We start from the raw sequence: 21,051 nt of genomic DNA, 5'->3' as shown, positions 1-21,051 counted from the left end.
CCTGAGTTCAAGCCCCAGGACCAGGAAACAATTGGCCAGAACATCGTACTTCCCTGTTCAAAGTATTGTAGAGCATTCCCATCACCTTAGGGATATCCAAACACTTTTCCAAAAAGTCAGGACAGGTCAGTCACGGTACATCACTGATATTACCTCCTAAAGTTTCAAGTTAATGTTTTCTTCACTTCCCCAGTTTTACTGCCCTGGCTCCAGCCCTATTTCTTACCTAGATGACTGCCTTTCTGATGTCTTACTCATTTTAATCTAGTCTCCACACAGCTGCCTGAGATCTAAACCTTTATTTGTAATCTTATCACTATTTGCTTAAAACCCTCCTTTTCCAAAGTTAAAATTCAACCCCTTTAAAATGTCACAGAAACTTTTCTTAGCCTTGAACATTCTCTACCACATACCTAGTCCTAGCACTTTTATCAGTAAGAAAATGCACTTATTGTTCTCTCCACTGATTGGCTGTGTGTGTGTGTGTGTGTGTGTGTGTGTGTGTGTGTGTATGTGTGCTCACCAATCCATTTCTCAAATTTGTACTTATCCTTTAAGATTTGGCTCAAGTAGTTCCAATAGATTAACCTAGTATTTCTCTTTACCTCTCCTTCGAAGCCAACTCCACAAGTAGTCTTCCTCATTCTCCCATACTCCTCAATACATAGTTTTATCAGTACACTGATGTCATTGCATTGTAATTATTTTCATAAAGTTTCTGTGTTTTCCATCTAGGCTATGGACTTCTCAATATCAGAGACAGCTTTCTTTAATCTTCTTAAATTTTCTAGTTCTTATCAGTCTTAACACAGCACTATCTCAGAATCACTTGTGTAATTTCCAATGATCTAATAGCCACATTAAAAAATAAAAATAGGTGAAATAAGCATTTTATTCAACTTAATTCATCTAAAATTTTAAATGGAATTAATTAAAAGTTAATGAAGCTTTTTACATTCTTTTTTCCCATACTAAGTCTTTGAAATCCTTTAAATTTATGGCATACCTCAGCTCTGACTAGACACATTTCAAGTGCTCAAGGCCACATGTGGCTAGTGACCACTATTTTGGACATCACAGGCCTAACAATATATAATTACACACTGCTGTCAAAAGAACAAAGTAGAACCAAGATGAAGCTGGAATAAGACATACTGTCTGATTCTCAGTAATGCTAATTCTTTGGGCACTTCCCATCTCTCTGTATTCCTCATGTTGTTCCCTCCTCTGCCCCAACACTGAGTACTTGCATGGCTAGACTTAAAGCTTTAAAATAAGTGATTAAACCAAGTACTGGCAGCTTTTGTGGAAGTGTAAGAGAGGGTCCAGGCCAGTGGCAGAGGTGGTGTGGGAAGGTGAAGGTGGTTGTGAAACTCTTTCTCTACTAATAGCTAGATATGGTGGCATGCACCTCACATGCTATATTCATGAGAAATGTAAGTAGATCTTGGTTCAGAAGAATGCTCAGGGAGGAAATGAAACTACTATCGCAAAACTAATCACTGCTGGAGTGCCCACCTAGCAATACTACCAAAAAAGTGATTAAATTACTATTAGTTTAAATTTTTCAGCACCTCTAATGTAAGCACATACTGATAAATTAAGGCGAGCTCTCATATCCGTGGTCAGTGTAAAGTCTACCCCCAGGAGAGCGCCATGCAGATGCTCTGCACCTGTTTTAAGTCTGTGCCCAGTACCTGTGTTACCTAGGTAACTGGCACACCTGGAGGCAGTTACCTCTTCCTTCTCTGAGGTCACATCCAATCCACCTGGCCATATCTCTTGCCTTTCCCTGTATAATCCAGATCAACACAAGTCCCTGCTCTCTTTCCCTTTCTCTCTTTCTTTCTCTTGCTCTTTTCTTTCTTTTTCCCTTCTTCCTTCCCTTTTGTCTTTCTATACCTCCATCTTGTGTGGGCTGGCAGTTTGCTTCTCCCCACCCCCCCCACCCCCGCAATAAACTCCTTTCTGCCTGAACCATGTGTCAGGTTTCCTTTCTGGGATCCTTACAGTCAGAACTGTTTTAAGAACAGCACAAAAAGTTGCTTGACATAATAGGAAAAGTACATCAAAAGGGAAATATGCTGTCAGTATTTGTGTCAACTTAAGTGAACACTTGATTTAATTTTTTAAAAATTGTTTATAGTAATTAGTAAGTATGTTTGTGTGTTGGAGTATACAGCACTCATGATGTTGCTCTAAGTGCCAAAATACTTAGTTTATGGTATGACTTGATAGTGCCAAGATTCCAAGTCAGTTTAAGAGTTTTATAATTGTTTTGAAAGATACAGTTAAATATTACACATTGCTTCAATTACAAATAGGATCATATGGTCTGGCCAATTTTCAGCATACATAAAAAAGTTTAATTTTGATAAACTATATAGCTAAAACTACACTGGACTATTAGAGTAGTTTCATTTGTTTTTAAACATCATTTACTGAGCTACTTCATTTCATGGGGAAGATTTAACTGAAAGGAAAGAAAGAAGGAAAGGACTGGAACTAAGAACTACAAGAAAAGAGTTTGAAGTTTCCTAGTACAAAGAATAAATATTTAAGGAGCTAAATATAAGAATTACCCTAACTTTATTATACATTATACATTATTATACATTATATACATGAATTGAATTATATTGTTCTGCATAAATATGTACAATTAAAAATAGCCTCTGGGCAGATTCTCATGCCTGCAATCCTAGCTACTCTGGAAGCTGAGATCTGAGAATTGTGGTTCAAAGCTAGCCCAGGCAGTAAAATCTATGAATCTCTTATCTCCAATTAACTAGCCAATAAAACAACAAAACAAAGCAAACAAAAACACCCAGAAATGGAGTTGTAAATGAAGTCGTAAAGTAATAGCCTTAAGGACAAAAACCCAGGGACAAGGCCCAGGCCCTGAGTTCAAGCCCCAGGACACACACACACAAATTAATAGTACCAGTGGCTCACACATGTAACCCTAGCTGCTTAGGAGGCAAAGATTACAAGATTTCTATTCAAAGCCAGACCCAGCTGAAAAGTCTTCAAGACTCCATCTCCAAAATAGCTAACAAAAAGCTGAGCTGGAACTGTGACTCAAGTGGTGGAGCACCAGCCCAGCAAGCAATCAAGCTAAGCAAGGTAAAGGCTATGCTATGAGTTTAGGATACAATATGAACACGTGCACATGCGCTTACACATACACACATATACAAATAACCTTAAAAAGTTAGGAAGACCCTGAGTTTTAGCCAGTACTTTTTTTTTTTTTGCTATAATGAGAAGTATTTACTTTTTTGTGAAATTATGTCATAACTCACTTCACACTTTTGTGGGATATTTAAGATCCTAAGGCTGAAATAATTTTCTTCTTCCCACATCTAGTAGGCTTCTTATGTAAGTACTAGCTTTTACTTTCAAAAATGAATCAAGCAGGGAAGATTTAAATGCCCTTTTTCATCCAAGATATTTCCTTCTTATCTATATACAGACCTAAATTCTCTTTATAGTATTGTGTACATAGAATCTATGAAAGAATTATGCTTTTTTATTTCCTAATAGTACTCTGAAATTCCTATGAGTTCAGAAGTAATTTATTACAAGAAATTAATTCCAGAGAATTAACAGTGATAGTGTACAAAGTATCTTTCCTATATATCTTCTCTTTTCAACCTAAAAATCCCTGTCATAAAGTAAAACAAATATACATATATAACCTATGCATGTATAATGACCAGAATATATGTACATTTACATGTGTATATGTATATGTGTGTACATATGTATATTACTATCAGCATACCATGATGTTTTTGAATAATAGAATCTATAGAAAGCTTATCCTTTTTTTATTTTTTTAGGTTAGAAAACACTTTTGAAAAAATAATTAAACTTTCTAATATTGACCAAAATGTTAGTATTTAAAAATTAATTAATTAATTTCCAGTATGTTCCAGTGCTTTTCTATTCATTCAGAAATTGTTACATTTCAAGAGTTTATGAAAAAGATTTCTTTAAATTTGGCAGCAATTTAATTTAATCTCACAACCGAGAAGACAATAAACTGTTCTCTCTTAGTCAAGGATAGAGTTATTATGAACCATCCAACTTCACATTTTTAGCCTTTTTTCCACTAATACTTTATTTTTTAACAATTTCACACACACACACACATATACTTTACTTTGCTTTATAAAAGGTATGGGATGAATATCATTTGAATTTTAATGGAATTAACAAAAATGTTTATACTAGCTTTTCTGGCCCAGAGTTGTGGATTCTTTCAGGTACTAAGTTTAAAATTTAACAGACTGACGTGGGCATGGTGGTGCACATCTGTAATCCCAGCACTTGAGTATCTGAGGCAGGAGGATTGCCAGTTTGAGGACAACTTGGAGTATTTAGTAAGACCGTGTGTCAAAAACCAACACAAGGCAACAAACACACAACAAAAGATGAAAGAGCCTTGAATTATAGTAATCACATGAGGGACCAGAGCAAGAAGTGCTCTTGGTGATACTGTTCTCTATTCAGTGATGGCATTTTGCTATATTGTTGGCCTATGACAATGAGAAAACAGCCCTAAGCTGAGAGATAGGACCGGGCTTTCAAGTCTGGCCCAGTCTCTGATTATCTGCATATTTTCGTTATCTGTCTTATTTCCTTGAGAGCTGAAAATTTTAATACTTAATATACAAAGTGGTGGTGGTTGTAAGAATTAAATAATATTTTGAAATTTCTTTTTTTTCAAATTTTTATTATCAAACTGATGTACAGAGAGGTTACAGTTATTTTGAAATTTCTTAAAGAAGACTAGGGCCTGCTGTGATGATACAGATCTATGCTACCACATTGGGAAAGCAACAGCCTCATTCAATTTGCTGATTAATTCTAATTTTTAATTCTAATCCTGTTGATCAAATCATGCAACTTTGCTTTGGTTGTTTATTAACAACATGACAAATACACACACGTTGGATATTTCACAGAATTGTTGATGAAACTGAATGAGATTAAGGACTTTTTTTTTTTTTTTTTTTTTTGGCCGTCCTGGGGCTTGAACTCAGGGCCTGAGTACTGTCCCTGGCTCCTTTTTGCTCAAGACTAGCACTCTGCCACTTGAGCCACAGCGCCACTTCCGGCCTTTTCTATATATGTGGTGCTGAGGAATCGAACCCAGGGCTTCACGTATACAAGATGAGCACTTTACCACTAGGCCACATTCCCAGCCCGAGATTGAGGACTTTTAAATTATTACATTGTTAACCAATGTAAGAAATTTGTAGCCGGACACTGGTGGCTCAGTCCTGTAATCCTAGCTACCTTCGAGGCTATGATCTGAGGATCGAAGTTTGAAAGCAGCCCGGGCAGGAAAGTTGGTGAGACTCTTATCTCCCACAAACTACTCAGAAAAAGCTGGAAGTGGTGTTGTGACTCAAATAGTAAAGCACTAGTTTTGAGTACAAAGAGGCTCAGGTACAGCACCCAGGCCTTGATTCCAAACCCTAGGACCAGCAAAGTGAAACAAAAGCAAAAACTTGTTTAATAGCTAGATTTAAAAGCTCTGGCTAATCAGTGCTCTTTCCAATTGCTAAAGTTATATTATTATGGTAAAAGTGTTGAATTGCTATGCAAACCGTGAGATATTTGTATAGACATGGTTTGAATATATATTTATAATATATAACCTTATTTGATTTACATAATTAAGTTTTGGTAAAGCAACATGGTTGATACTATTTTCATTAAATAAACTTCAAAATTATATAAAACATCAAAATTATATAGAAAGGAACACAAAAATGGACATGTTAAATTGTAACCTCCTTGTACAGCCAATTGGAGATTCAGAAGTTCATAAAATACTTTTTAATTATATTGAAATGGAAAACTAATTTTATTTCAGGAAATAGTATGTATAAGAAATTCCTTATTTAATAGTGATATGTAGTTTATCCAGCTATTAGTTCAAGTAAGGAAATATTATAAATGCCAGCATATTTTGATCTGAGGCAATATTGTAAGACCAGAGTACATTTTATTCTTTCTTTTGCTTTTTTGTTTTGCCAGTTCTGGGTCTTGAGCTCAGGGCCTGAGCACTGTTCTGGCTTCTTTTTGCTCAAGGCTAGCACTCTACCATTTGAGCCACAGCACCACGTCCCGCTTTTTCTGTATTTGTGGTACTGAGGAATCGAGCCCAGGGCTTCATGTATACGAAATGATCACTAGGCCATATTCCAGGCCCCTCTTCTCTTTCCTTTTTTGAGGTCTTGCTCAACAGTATGTGTTTCTACTTGTTTTTTTTGCTATGTACTCCTTAGCTCAGTTTCTTATTTATCCTTATTCATTTCATTAGCTACTTTACAGCCTAAGAAATATTTATGATAACAGAAGTCAAGTTAAATGAGAAAATATACTGTCATATTTCTTTTTATTTATTTACACCAATTTCTTCCTCAACTTTTTCTTGCGTAGGGGCCATGCTAATCTTCTCTGTATCATTCCAATTTTAGTATATGTGCTGCCAAAGCAAGCACTTCCTCAATTTTTTCTAACATCATACCTTATACAAAAGAAAATGATATTCACTCAATTAGAGCATATGAGTAGTTTGTTCAGTTTTTCCATTTTAATCCACTAGAGCCTTCACATAATGTATTCTTCAGAGCTAAGCTCCAAAATCACATTATAGGTTATAATGAATTACTTCTTGTAACTAGACCATCTTGAACACAGTCCAAAACAAACTTGTTCCAATAAAAATTCTATGTCTCACTATAATGAAAAATGTTACTTGTGGGTCCAGTGTGGTCAGTTTGTTTTTCCTATGGTTTTAATATAAACTTAAAAGATCATCTTTGCATCGATGCTGGGTCTAAATGCATTTTAGTATGTACTGTTTATTTTGCTCTTTAAAACTCAGGAAATGAATTGTAGATTACTAGAAAATACTTTGATCACAGAATATCAACTTTCAGTACAACTCAGGTTTTGTGGGAATGAATTGAGTACATTGGACAAAAAATAGGCCTACTTTCTATTTGAAAATGCTACAGTAATTTCTCAAAGTCCATTGTATTGTGTGTTAAAATTACACTAGTAAAACTAAAGAAAAAGCATAATAAAAGATGATATTTGTTCTATCATATGATACACTGGATACTTTTTGGGCCCTGATTGTTCTAGCCATTTCAGTAGCAACCAGATTCATGCAGGTGAAACCTGACAGTCCCTCACCTGACTTTGTGGCCTAGGGCCCTCTCAGAAATTAATAATGCATGAGGCCACCCTTAACTGAAGGAAGTCAGAATTGGCACATACATACTTCTCTCTTCTGCCCTCTGGCAGGCAACATTGAGTAGTTTCACCACTCCTAAAACATACTAGGTTTGAGTATTATTAGCTTTTAGTGGAAAATGAACTCAGACATGCGCTCTGTGTTGATTTTCCTTTTCTGTTTCCTTCTAATCCCTCACTCTAGTACCCAGGATGACTTCCGAAGTAAAGGGCTTTTACATAAATTATAGGACTCAAGCTTTGTTCTCCATGTAGAATGTACTCTAAGAGATAAAAGGGAAACAGAAGATTTCCATTTCACTATTTTGTATAATGGAAATTTAAAAGTTTCGAAAGTTTGTACTCATACAGGTTTGAAGGGGATAGACATGGCAATTATATGAAGTTGTTTGTAAGGTTGATAATGCTGACTCAAGATTGGGTGAATATGTTCATTCAAGTTTCTTTGTCTGATAGTGTTAATGGGTTGGATTTGAAGGAACTTATTTGTAGTGTTACATTACTTTCAAAGTACATTTTCTGGTTACTTGTACAGTTGTCAGTCTTTTGTTATGGGGGAGTAGGAAATGGTTTTAGGCACTTGAATTCAGAAGTTAGAACTTGCTAGTCAGGTGCTCTATCACTTGAGCTATGCTTCCAGTCTTTTTGGTTTTAATTATTTTTCAGATAAGATTTCTTGCCTTTTTCTGGGCCAACCATAGATGATAGTCCTTCTGTCTGTACTCCAAGCAGCTGGGATTACAATCATAAGTCATGAAGCCATTTTTAATAAAATAAGCTACTATTTCCCAGTTAGGTTTTTATTCATAGCCAGTTTTGTCCTGAATTATCCTAAATTATACAAATCAGTTATGTATGTAGAGTTGTTTTAAAAACATTTAATTTTTTATATCTCTAAATTCTTTTCAATTGCTTCTAGTAATATCTACTCTAAATGTATGAAAATAACTTAATAGAAATTAAATGTTAGTCAAATGACTGATTATATAGGCTAAATTGCTTATATCTCTAACAAAGTAGGGTGTGTGTGTGTGTGTGTGTGTGTGTGTGTGTGTGTGCGCTAATACTGGGGCCTTAGCTTTTTCACTCAAGGCTGATGCTTTGCCATTTAAGCCACACTACCATTTCCAGCTTTATGGTAGTTAATTGGAGATTAAAAGCTTATGGACTTTCCTGCCCTAGTTGGCTTTGAACCATGATCCTCAGATCTCAGTCTCCTGAGTAGTTAGAATTGTAAGCCTGAGTTATCAGTGCCTGGCAACAAGGGAGTTTCAGTAAGAATATTGGGGCTGGGAATGTGGCTTAGCAGTAGAGTGCTTGCCTAGCATGCATGAAGCCCTGGGTTCGATTCCTCAGCACCACATAAACAGAAAAAGATGGAAGTGGTGCTGTGGCTCAAGTGGTAGAGTGCTAGCCTTGAGCAGAAGGAAGCCAGGGACGGTGCTCAGGCCCTGAGTTCAAGCCCAAGGACTGGCAAAAAAAAAAAAAAAAAGAATATATAATTAAAGCAGAGTGCTGGTGGCTACCAGCTGTAGTCCTAGCTACTCAGGATGGTGAGATTTCAGGATCTGAGTTCAAAGTTAGCCAGGACAGGAAAGTCCAGAAGACTCTTATCTCTAATTAACCACCAGAAAACTGGAAGTGGTGCTGTGGCTCAAAGTGGTAGGGCAGTAGTTTTGAGTAGAAAGTGCTCAGGGACAGTGAGTTCAAGCGCTATGACTGACACATATTATGCATACATACATACGTGTGTGTGTGTGTGTGTGTGTGTGTGTGTGAATATTGGTTAGGCAGTACTTTTTCAGTATACCACCTACATAGAAGCTCTATCATGTAAGAAAAAAATCAAATTCAATTACCATGGTTATAAATCAAATTATAGTATGGTTTCAAAAAAGCTTGTGGGGCTGGGAGTTTGACCTAGTGGTAAATTGCTTGCCTAGCATGCATTAAGTCCTGGGTTCAATTCCTCAGTGCCACATACACAGAAAAAGCCAGAAGTGCCACTGTGATTCAAGTGGTAGAGTGCTAGCTTTGAGGAAAAAAAGAGAGAGAGAGAGCTCAAGGACAGTGTCCAGGCCCTGAGTTTAAGCCCCAGGTCTGGCAAAAAAAAAAAGGAAGGAAGGAAGGAAGGAAGGAAGGAAGGAAGGAAGGAAGGAAGGAAGGAAGGAAAAAAGAAAGAAAGAGAAAGAAAGAAAGAAAGAAAGAAAGAAAGAAAGAAAGAAAGAAAGAAAGAAAGAAGGAAACAGCAAAAGCTTGTATGTATTTCATTTAAACATTTTTTTTCAGGAAATTGAAGTTGGTAACAAGAGCTGTATATGTGTACTTTGTATTATAGATTTATGAGTTGATTCTAATTCAAGTGATTTCCCACCACTTTTTATTTGTTGAAATATTCGCCAATAGATAGGCTCTTAGAATACTTGTCATAGATCCTGAACTTCTCACTAATGTTTCACAAAAAGCTCCTGTGTGATCTTTGCTCACCAATTATTCTGAGATAAATATCCTTAGAAACTGTCAAGTCTTACTCTCTGACACTTTTTATACTGAATATGGTTTGGACTCACTCTTTGCATTTTGACTTATATTACAATAATGCAACATAATTTAATATTAGCTATAATAAATTTAATTTGTAAAAGAATCTTTTGGAGGAATAAACACATTCTAAAGCCCTGAGGAAATAATTCAATTGACAATGGAAATAGCATGATCTTGCTGGGAATATGGCCTAGTGGTAGAGTGCTTGCCTTGTATACATGAAGCCCTGGGTTCGATTCCTCAGCACCACATATATGGAAAAAGCCAGAAGTGGTGCTGTGGCTCAAGTGGAAGTGTGCTAGCCTTGAGCAAAAAGAAGCCAGGGACAGTGCCCAGGCCTTGAGTCCAAGCCCCAAGACTGGCAAAAAAAAAAAAAAAAAAGGAAATAGCATGATCTTTATAGCATATGGAAGTCCTTGGCCAACTAATTTGATGTCAGATGAGATAATAGATGTAAATACCTTTCGGAAACCTCAGTTAATAGACACACATAGAGTATTTGAGTTATTGGATAATATATTCTGTCAGTAGTACTGTATATGATAGAAATCAGATTTTTTTTTTTTTTTTTTTTTTTTGCCAGTCCTGGGCCTTGGACTCAGGGCCTGAGCACTGTCCCTAGCTTCTTTTTGCTCAAGGCTAGCACTCTGCCACTTGAGCCACAGCGCCACTTCTGGCCGTTTTCTGTATATGTGGTGCTGGGGAATCGAACCCAGGGCCTCATGTATACGAGGCAAGCTCTCTTGCCACTAGGCCATATCCCCAGCCAGAAATCAGATTTTTTTATTTTTTATTTTTTTAATTTAATTTAATTTTTTTTTTTTTTTTTTTTTTTTTGCCAGTCCTGGGGCTTGGACTCCGGGGCTGAGCACTGTCCCTGGCTTCTTTTTTGCTCAAGGCTAGCACTCTGCCACTTGAGCCACAGCGTCCCTTCTGGCCATTTTCTATATATGTGGCGCTGGGAAATCGAACCCAGGGCTTCATGTATACGAGGCAAGTACTCTTGCCACTAGGCCATATTCCCAGCCCAGAATTTTTTTTTAAGTATTTAAACTTTAAACATTTGATATATTGCTCTCAAAATATGTTTACAAAGCCTTCTTTGAAATTAATCTTTAATTTAATTGGATTATGTGAGAACCACGTGTCTTGTACATAACAGGCAAGCACACTACCAATGAGCTAAATCCCCAATTTAGTTTTTTTTTTAATTTTTAAATTTTAATAAGATTAAAAATGTTCTTATGAAATGATAACCCCTCTGTACATCACCTTTATAATAACAAAAAAAAGATTAAAATGTTCTCCAGTATTAAATCTTAATGCCTTCCAAGATTACTGGCTTAATTTTCATCGCTCTGACCAAAATGAATTGTGTGTTCTAGGTAAAGCTTTGACTTCTATTACTGGTAGTATTTTTGAAAATGTATTACACATTTTTAAAGGAATAAGAGCATCTTAGCATTTGCTGAGCACCTGCTATGGTCTAGACACTGTTAAGTGTTTTACACATGATACATCATTTAATTCAAAAACTTGTCTTTTTTTTTTTTTTTTTTTTTTGCTAGTTCTGGAGCTTGAACTCTGGGCCTGAGTGATGTCAGTCAACTTTGTGCTCAAGGCTAGCACTCTACCACTTGAGCCACAGCTCCACTTCTAACTAACTGAATAATCTCACCAACTTTCCTGTCCCAGCTGGTTTGGAACTTTGATTCTCAGATCTCAGCCTCCTGAGTAGCTAGGATTACAGATGAGAGTCACCAGAGCCTTGCAACAACTCTTTTTCCTTAAGAATTGTTTTGAAAACCAAGGCCTCACTCTTGTTAGGTAAGCCTTCTACTGCTCAGCTATAATTGTAGCTCTAATTTAGCAACTCTTAATGAAAGACTTTAGTTTCCTTATTTACAGATGAAGAAAAGGAACCCAGAGAGTTAATTAATTCACAAGTGTTAAATAGTTTGTTGCAGTCATTATTCAAGCCCATGTCAGTTTGGTTGAAAAGCTCACTTGCTTTTCAATATTCTTTCTTTACTCTTAATTGTAAAATAGACAAAGTGATTATTTTTTAGAGTCCACTTGGACAAGATTAAAAATTTATAAGTACTCTTCAGGTAAGATTTTTTTCTGTAAAAAGAGGGATTTGGAGAAATAGCATTTAGTACTAGGAATTGGGATTGGAAATTCCAAACCTTTAGTTCTCAAATTTTTATTTTCTTTTTTATTTTTTGGTGGCACAAGATTTGGACTCAAAGCTTAGCTCTTAAGAGCTCTATCTCTTGAACCATAACTGTAGGTCTGATTCTCAAACATTCTGTACTCCTCGTTCCTAGGGATTCCTCAAATTAAAAACCTTTGAAGCATTTTTGAGTACTTGTGTACAAAGCATTTTTTTTTTTTTTTTGGCCAGTCCTGGGGCTTGGACTCTGGGCCTGAGCACTATCCCTGGCTCAAGGCTAGCACTCTGCCACTTGAGCCACAGCACCACTTCTGGCCATTTTCTGTATATGTGGTGCTGGGGAATCGAACCCAGGGCCTCATGTATATGAGGTAGGCACTCTTGCCACTAGCATATCCCCAGCCCTGTACAAAGCATTTTTAAAGAGCTTATCCCTTATATAACAGGCTCTATCACTTGTAAGATGAGTTTTGAGTTGTGGCTGCTCTAGTCTTCATAAACATTCAAGTTTTCTTACCAGTTGAAGTCAAGTTTTAGGAGTTTTAAGCTCTTAGGCAAATTTGAAACTATATCTACATAAGAGTGACTAAAACAAAGCCAACAATCTGAGCTCCAGTGGCTCAGGCCTGTAACAATAGCTGAGAACTGAGGATCATGGTTTGAAGCCAGAAAATTGAACCTTAAAAAAAAAGCCATAAAAATGGAGAGCTGTAGTTCAAATGGTACAGTACTGACCTTGAATAGAAAAGCTAAGGGAAGCACCCCAGCCCTGAGTTCAAGTCCCTGTCTGGCACAAGAAAAAAAAGTGACTGAAACAATATCAAACTACATAATAGGTACCAAGAAAACAAATGTACAGCATCATTGAGTTGGAAAATTACAACACGATACATATGACCAATATGAAGGAATGTGAAGCACTCTACTCAGTTTGTAACAGACTGTTATGACAATAGGGATTAGGCCTTGAAGTGGTAGTCACCCTCATTATCAATGGCAACTCCAGAAATGTTCGGTGTCAATAATAGTACAGACTCAAACAAAAGCAAAAAATTTTTAGTTCACTGAAGATTCATTGACATAAATATACAACACAGTTTCACAACTTCCCAAGTACTTTACTTAACACAGATTTCATGTAGTATTCAGGGCAGTCAATATATGCACAGTGAAAAGATTGCTAGTTCCAACTAGTATTCAGGAAATCTGGTTTTCTGGTCCTAGCTACACCCTTAAATTATACAGTAGTGGCTTAGCTACAGTTCGGTACTTTTTATTATTCAACTGAAAAACTTGGAGTTGGATTCACTAGTTACTCTTTAAGAGTCCTCTTAAAGCAATGCACTGATAACTCAAACCTGTAATCCTAGCTACTTGGGAGGTTGAGATCTGAGGATCATTGTTCAAAGCCAGCACAGGCAGGAAAGTCTGTGAGACTCTTATCTCCAATTAGTCACCAAAAAGCCAGACCTGGTACTGTGGCTCAAGTAGTAGAGCACAAGCCTTGAGCAAAAAAGCTCAGGGACAGTACCTATGCTCTGAGTTTAAGCCTTAGAACTGGCACCAAAAAACAAACAACCCCCCCCCCCCACACACACACAGAAAAACAAAACCAAAAAGTCTTCCTGGGACAAAAAAATGTCATGGTTCTAAATGCATTTATAAGTAGCACACAAAGACATTTTGGAAGGAAGGATAAGCAGCTATTAAGAAAGCTAGTGTTTTGACAAGAGGCATTGTTTGAAATTGTTTGCTAGAAACAGAGAAATGAATGTATCCTAATTTGGGTATTATATGCATTATACTTAACTTTAATCAAAACACTAGGAATCTTCCTTCCAAAATGTAGAATTAGGATTGCTTTAAAAAATTTTTAATTTAGTTTTAGTTTTTGCCTGTCCTGGTTTAGTTTTGCCTGTCCTTGAACTTGGCCTGGATGATGTCCCTGAGCCTCTTTGTGCTCTTGACCACTTGAGCCATAGTACCTCTTCCCTAAACTTGCCATTTTACTCTTGGATTTTTGTATGAAATATGTATGAAGCTTCTACATTGCTTTCTTCAAAGACGTAAACAAGCAATGTTCAATAAATTAAGCTTATTTTTAAATGGTTAGCCCTGTGCTTTAAATATAATATAGCTTAAAGTGTTTTAATCACTAGATATATGTAAAGTATTACCAGAAACATAAGCAATATACTGTATTGATTGGTATTTTTATTCCACCTGAAAATTAACTGAAAAAAGAAAATTCAATCAACTGTATGTTTTGATTCATATTACTAGGAGCTTGTCAAAATACAACTTATGCTGGATAAAATTAATTTTGGCTTGCTGAATCAGCACATTCCTTTTGCAGATGTATTACACAGCTTTTCAGAAGTTTTACTGGTTACCAGAAGTTTTATGCAGAATTCTCTAGAAGTAAGACTAAGAAACATCTAAAATGTTTCCCTTAGAAAAGGAAATATTTGAACACTTAATTTCATTGTTATCTTTCAATTTTCTAAAGAAACTGAGTTCAAACATAACAAATTAGGAATACTACCAACAATGAGAAGGACACATAAGTCTTTCTTGCTCAATTCAAGGCAAAGTCCCATTGAAATAACCTATTGTATCTTTAAAATTATTTTTAAATGATTTAGTTATTTGTTTTTGGAGACAAAGTCTTGCTATATATTCAGGCTGGCCTCAAATTTGTCATCTTCATGCCTCAGCCTCCTTGCGTGCTGGGATTACATGTATGCATCATTACACTTACCTCCAGATAGACTAACAAAGTATGCAATATAAATGTTAAAATGTTTCCAAATCTCAGATTCATATGTTAGCTCTTCTGTTGAATTCTCCAGATGTGTGCATTCAATTAATTCTAATAGCAATAAGTAAGGAGGTATATTGTATGATAAAATAAATCTAAGAAGATTGGCAGTTTATTTTCTAAGTGACACAAACTACTCAGACAAATTAGATCAATGAAAGAGAGAGGTAAAAGAAATATTTTAAAATATAAGTGAAAGGAAGATCCAAGTATTCTTTGACCTAAGAGTTTTTCAGACCTAATAGGCATGACAAAACCTGTCTTCATTCCTTTCTATTCAGCTCAGCAGGGCTTTTGAGCTCCAATAGTTAATCAGTTACCAGATTCCAGTCTTTGTTTTTCCTCTCTCCTCAATTCTTCCTGTGAATTGTTCCTCTCATGTACTTAGGATCACCCAGCAGGCCAATACTTTTTTCTTTTGCCTTAAAAAAGCAATTATTATTTTATCTACAATTAGATTTACCATATAAGATAGTTACCATATACCAACAGCTTGTAAAACATAATAGTAATTATCAAAGAAGTAGATGACTTAAGATGAATCATTAATATGTGAAATATATATTCGACCCAGCTTTTTACATGCCAGACATAACCAACTTACAGAAAAAGAACAAAAATATATTGTATTGTTATAAATTACCCCAACAAATCAATGAACATGCAGCCAAATTTTATATAACAATATCTAACCAGCTTTATAGAGAAGTATTATGCAAGTATTACCATGTCAAGAATAGGTATCTTAAGTATCATTTAGTTTTACCTTCTAAAGATGCATCGAAGTTTGAGAAATATTTTTTAAAAATTAACTTACCCTTCAATTTATTTAGAAAACTTCTGCTCTTGGTCAAAAGCAGAAGTCGTTTCACTGCTCACTTTCTCTGAAGCAATGGAGTTAAATGCTAAATCAGAGGAAGTCACCTCTCTAGACCACACCAGAGTTTGCTAGACACTATTGCTATGTGCAAGAGTTCTGCTGCATCTCAGCTATATACTGTGTGCAATGGATAACCTAATATGCCTTTCATTTAACTCACCGGGCAGGTTTCTACCGTCTGTGGAACATGGAATCAAACCAGAATGTGTTGGCATAACAGGCCAGTCAAACTGGTTCTTCTGTGGATCCCGAACCTGTTGGACCAGTCTGCATCAAAGGCTAGCCCAACGTGCTGCAGCGGCTCAGTGCTGCTAAGCTTGTACTGGGTGAGTTATCCCCACCTCTCATCCACTCCCAACAAACTACTCAGAATGTTGTAGCCTCCAGCAAAATAATTCGGTGTTCTAGTGGGAGGGGTAGATGTGTGTCAGGTATAGCAAAACTTCATTGTTATTATATGCCTCTCCTGATAGGTACATATAAGCAAATACCTGTTATACTCAGAGGTCCATAAAAATCTTTAAAAAATGTATTCTAGGGATCTGTTTCTACTGATATCTCTAGAAATAGTTTATCTACAATAAAGTAGAATCCCATAAAGCTCAGCCTTTCCCTCTAATACATTTGGCTTTAGTTGTTCTACTTTAGCCTTTGAAGGGAGACAGTATTTCCCCAAGGGTAGTTGCTCTGAGGGCTAGAAGGAAGCATTTCCAGAGGGAGAGAAACAAGGTGTAGGTTGACCAAACATTTGCCTGGGTGTGTTACTTTCCTTGTTCTCAAATGATCCTCATGCCATTCCAGTTTAAAATTGGAAAACTTCTATATACTAGGAAGAATTTAGAAAGATTTTACATTGGCTCTTCAACATTTCAACACAAGTTAGTGATGTGTCTTGTGTCCCAGGAACTGTGCCAAATGCATGGTGAAAAAGACAAATTTAGTAAGAGGTGGGAATGATGTCAAGCTTTCTGATTAAACATGTCTAATAAGCTTCAGAAGGAAAAAGCAAGCCACACAAGATTGCATTTTGATAGAAATTGGCATATGTTAAGGGGACTCAAGTGAGATTTATTATTTTCTCATAATATTAACATATTTGAAATGACTTTTCCTAGTGACAATGATTCTGACACTTTTAGAATCATTTGAAGAATTAAGAGGATGAAGAATACAGATTGCTGGGCCTTGCCTAAGGAGTTCTGACTGGATAGGTCTGGAATGTTGTCCAAGCACTTGCAGTGATTCTGATGCAGCTGTGCCAGGCACCATAGGCCGGACTTCAGCTTAGGTTCTTTCCTTCTCTCTCGCTCTCACTCTCGTTCTCGCTCTCTCTGTGTATAATCTGTCTACCTATTTACTTTTTATAAGTTTATGCTATTTGTACAGAGGGGTGATTAAACTGTTACATTTCCACACATTTACAATATATTCTAATTATTCTCATTCTTTTCTATTTTGATACATGTGCAAATGTTAACATATTTAATTTTGAATCTCCAGTATCTATAATAATGACACTTAGAAAGGACTTAATGAGTGCTTACTAAGTAACTATCTACTCAGAGTCAGCATACTGCATCCTAGGAAAACCCACAGCTAGTAACTGCGTGAAATACTATAATTATAATAATTGATGTAGAAGCCCAGAAATAAGAGCAAGTATGACTGTCAGTATGGAGAAAAGGTTGGTTTAAGGATTACTTTTTTGACTATGGTCAAAGATTGCTATTTGCATGTAGCAAAAGCTTAAAAGTATAATTAAAAAAATTTTCACAGCTAGGAATGTGGCTTAGTGGTAGAGTGCTTGCCTACCATGCATGAAGTTCTGGGTAAGATTCCTCAGTGCCACATACATAGAAAAAGCCAGAAGTGGTGCAGTGGCTCAAGTGGTAGAGTGCTAGCCTTGAGCAAAAGAAGCCAGGAACAATGCTCAGGCCTTGAGTTCAAGCCTCAGGACTAGCAAAACAAACAAACAACAAAAACAACAAATGCCTTTTCTTTGGTATAGTTTAGAAGAAGTGTTAGATATCTTAGGACACCACTGCTTTAAACTGGGTGACCTGGTTATTTTCTATAACAAAAGTCAGCCCATTTTTTAATTAAAAAAAAATTTAATCTGTGGATGGGACTCTCTGTTTCAAGTATTCAGTTGTAACATTGTAGCACAAAACCAGATTTGGCCAGGGAGCTGTGGTACACACTACTCATGAGGCTGAAGTAGGAGGATCATAACCAAATTCGATGCCAGCTAGAGCTATACATAGAGAACTAGCTATATATTGAAATCCTGTCTCAAAAAAAAAAAAAAAAAAAAAAGGAAGACTTAGCCAATGAATAGATGTGGCTACATTCCAGTAAAACTTTATAAAGCAGATGTCAGGCCAAATTTGCCCAGTGGATCATAGTTTGCAGAACTTTTTTAAATTAACAGGCTTGCACAGCTAAAGACATAAGCACTAAAATAAAAATACAGCTAACAAAATGGGAAAGGATCTTCATCAGCACAGCAACAGACAAAAGCCTAATATCTGTCATCTATAGAGAACTCAAGAAACTAGCCCCCTCCAAACCCAGTAAACCAATTATTAAATGGGCAAAGGAGCTAAAGAGAGATTTCACAGGAGAAGAAATAAAAATGGCAAAGAAACATATGAGGAAAATGTTTAACATCCCTGGCAGTAAAGGAAATGCAAATAAAAACAACCCTGAGATACCACCTCACTCCAGTTAGAATGGCCTATACTCTGAACTCAGCCAACAACAAATGCTGGAGGGGATGCTGGGAAAGAGGAACCCTTCTCCACTGTTGGTGGGAGTGCAAATTAGTACAACCACTTTGGAGAACAGGATGGAGTTTCCTCAAAAAGCTCAGAATAGACATACCCTATGACCCAGCCATACCACAACTAGGCATCTATCCTGTTTTTTTTTTTTTGGCCAGTCCTGGACCTTGGACTCAGGGCCTGAGCACTGTCCCTTGCTTCCTTTTGCTCAAGGCTAGCACTCTGCCACTTGAGCCACAGCACCACTTCTGGCCGTTTTCTGTATATGTGGTGCTGGGGAATCGAACCCAGGGCCTCATGTATACCAGGCAAGCTCTCTTGCCACTAGGCCATATCCCCAGCCCCGTAGGCATCTATCCTGAACAACTGGTCTCAGGATACCATAAAGACATCTGCACATCCATGTTTATCGCTGCACAATTCACAATGGCCAAAATATGGAAACAACCCAGATGCCCCACTACAGATGAATGGATCCAAAAAATGTGGTACCTGTACACAATGGAATACTACATAGCTATTACAAATGATAAAATATTGGTATGTGCAGGGAAATGGTTAGAGCTTGAACAAATAATGTTGAGCAAGACAAGCCTAGAACACAGAGAACAAAGGCCACATGGTCTCCTTGATATATGACTGTTACGGGGAGGGAGGGGAAACAGTAGAGATCAGGTCTGCAAAATAACAAACTTCTTTACAAATGGTATTTCCACATGCTTGGGTCAGCAACTTTACATTATGTATCTAAAACCAACTACTAAGCAAACATAAAAAGGTCTAGGATAGACCTATCAGAGGCTCACAATAGCTCAACAGCTATGTGTACATGATTATATAAGATGAAGATAAGAAAAAGAACTCCAAGAAAAGGACACAGGAGGATTCTATTGTTGTCGTTTCATTTAATGCTCTAGGTGAATTTCCTTTGGCATACCCCAAGTGGTTACTGTATATGATTTTGGTACGCTGGATATTGTATATATGCTTACCTGAACTAGGGAAAGAAAAGAAAAAATGAGGAACGGTGTAACAAATATGACAAGAAATGTACTCACTACCTTATGATGTAACTGTACCCCCTCTGCACATCACCTTTCAATAAAATTTAATTAAAAAAGATTGCAGAGTTGCTTAGAAAAATGAACTTTAGTGTCAGAAAGACATAGGTTTTATACCAGTTATATTACCTAAATCAAATTCTGTTACCGTAATCAAGCATCAATTATATTTGTAAAATGGTTACCCTAATCAAGCATCAATTATATTTGTAAAATGGAAGTAAAACAGCAGTAAGTACCCTCTAAAATTATCATACTATTCAAATAACAATTTACATATAAATTTATCTGAAAAATGTAGTCCACATGAAGGGCTGTGTAAAATATGAGCTAAAATTAACCTGCTTAGTTTAAACATATAAACACATTAATCCCTTTATGTCTTGACAAGTATTTATTTATTTATTTTGTCAGCAATTGGGCTTGAACTCTGGGCCTGGGCACTGTCCCTGAGCTCTTCAGCTCAATGCTAGGGCTCTACCACTTGAACCATAGCACCATTTCCAGTTTTCTGATGGTTAATTGTAGCTAAGAGTCTTACGGCCTTGAGCAAAAGAAGCTAGGGACAGGACTCAGGCCCTGAGTTCAAGCCTCAGGACTAGCCAAAAAAAAAAAAAAAAAGACAAAGTCAAGGAAATTTCAGAAAGTAAAACATGAAGTTACAGACAGGACATAAGCTAGATGTGATAGCATGCTATTATAGTCCCAGTTACTTAGAAGGCTGAAGAATCTCTTGAACTCAGTAGTTAAGAGGCCAGCCTAGACAACAGGGAGTTCCTATCTTTCTCTTTCTATGTCTCTCTGTCTCTGTCTTTCTGTAAGTTAAGACCCTGTCACTGAAAAAAATTACCAAGTGACGAAACAGAAGACAAAATTGTCTAAAATCAGAGGATCATTCCAAGAAACCCAACAATTGACTAATGTAATCGCAGAATGGAAGTTATCAAATAGATCTGAATGTTTTTTCCCTAGAAGCAAAAAACACAAGTTCTAGATCAAAAAGGTCAACCAATGACCAATTGAAAAGAGAGTTTCAATAAGAAATATCATTTGGGACTTGGCTAAAGTGGTAAAACACCTGCCCAGTAAGTGCCGGGCCTTGAGTCTGCCCTAGTAACACACACACACACACACACACACACACACACACACACACACACACACACACACACACGTCTGGTGGCTCACTCCTATAATCCTAGCTATTCAGGAGGCTGAGATCTGAAGACTGTGGTTTGAGGTCAGCCCAGGCAGGAAACTCCATGAGGCTCTATCTCCAATAAACGACTCATAAAAGCCAGGTGCTGTGGCTTAAGTGGTAGAGTTCTCATCTTGAGAGAAACTCAGGGACAGTGCCCAGGTCCAGAGTTCAAGCCCAGGACTGACTGAAAGAAAGACAGACAGACAGACAGAAAGGGGGGAGGGAGGGAGGGAGAAAGGGAGGGAGGGAAGGAAGAAGGAAGGAAGGAAGGAAGGAAGGAAGGAAGGAAGGAAGGAAGGAAGAA

At 36.8% G+C, this 21,051-nt stretch overlaps 1 protein-coding gene and 1 non-coding gene across 2 annotated transcripts in view; both read right to left on the bottom strand.

The window, feature by feature from the left end:
• The window catches only part of Rbbp8 (RB binding protein 8, endonuclease), an 85,128-nt gene extending 69,344 nt beyond the window's left edge, over positions 1–15,784 (bottom strand). Inside the window, exon 1 of the mRNA XM_048363145.1 lies at positions 15,640–15,784. The gene's annotated coding sequence lies outside the window, so the exon portion shown is untranslated. The remainder of the gene's footprint in view (positions 1–15,639) is intronic.
• Positions 6,415–6,521, bottom strand: LOC125364321. Its single transcript, XR_007213481.1, has one exon. It is a non-coding gene; the product is annotated as a U6 spliceosomal RNA (small nuclear RNA).
• Positions 15,785–21,051: the final 5,267 nt, after the last annotated feature.

This window comes from Perognathus longimembris, chromosome 15 (assembly GCF_023159225.1).
Source record: "Perognathus longimembris pacificus isolate PPM17 chromosome 15, ASM2315922v1, whole genome shotgun sequence".
Classification (NCBI taxonomy): domain Eukaryota; kingdom Metazoa; phylum Chordata; class Mammalia; order Rodentia; family Heteromyidae; genus Perognathus; species Perognathus longimembris.
Note: the sequence above shows the minus strand (reverse complement) of the source record. Positions and strands in the feature narration are given on the sequence as shown.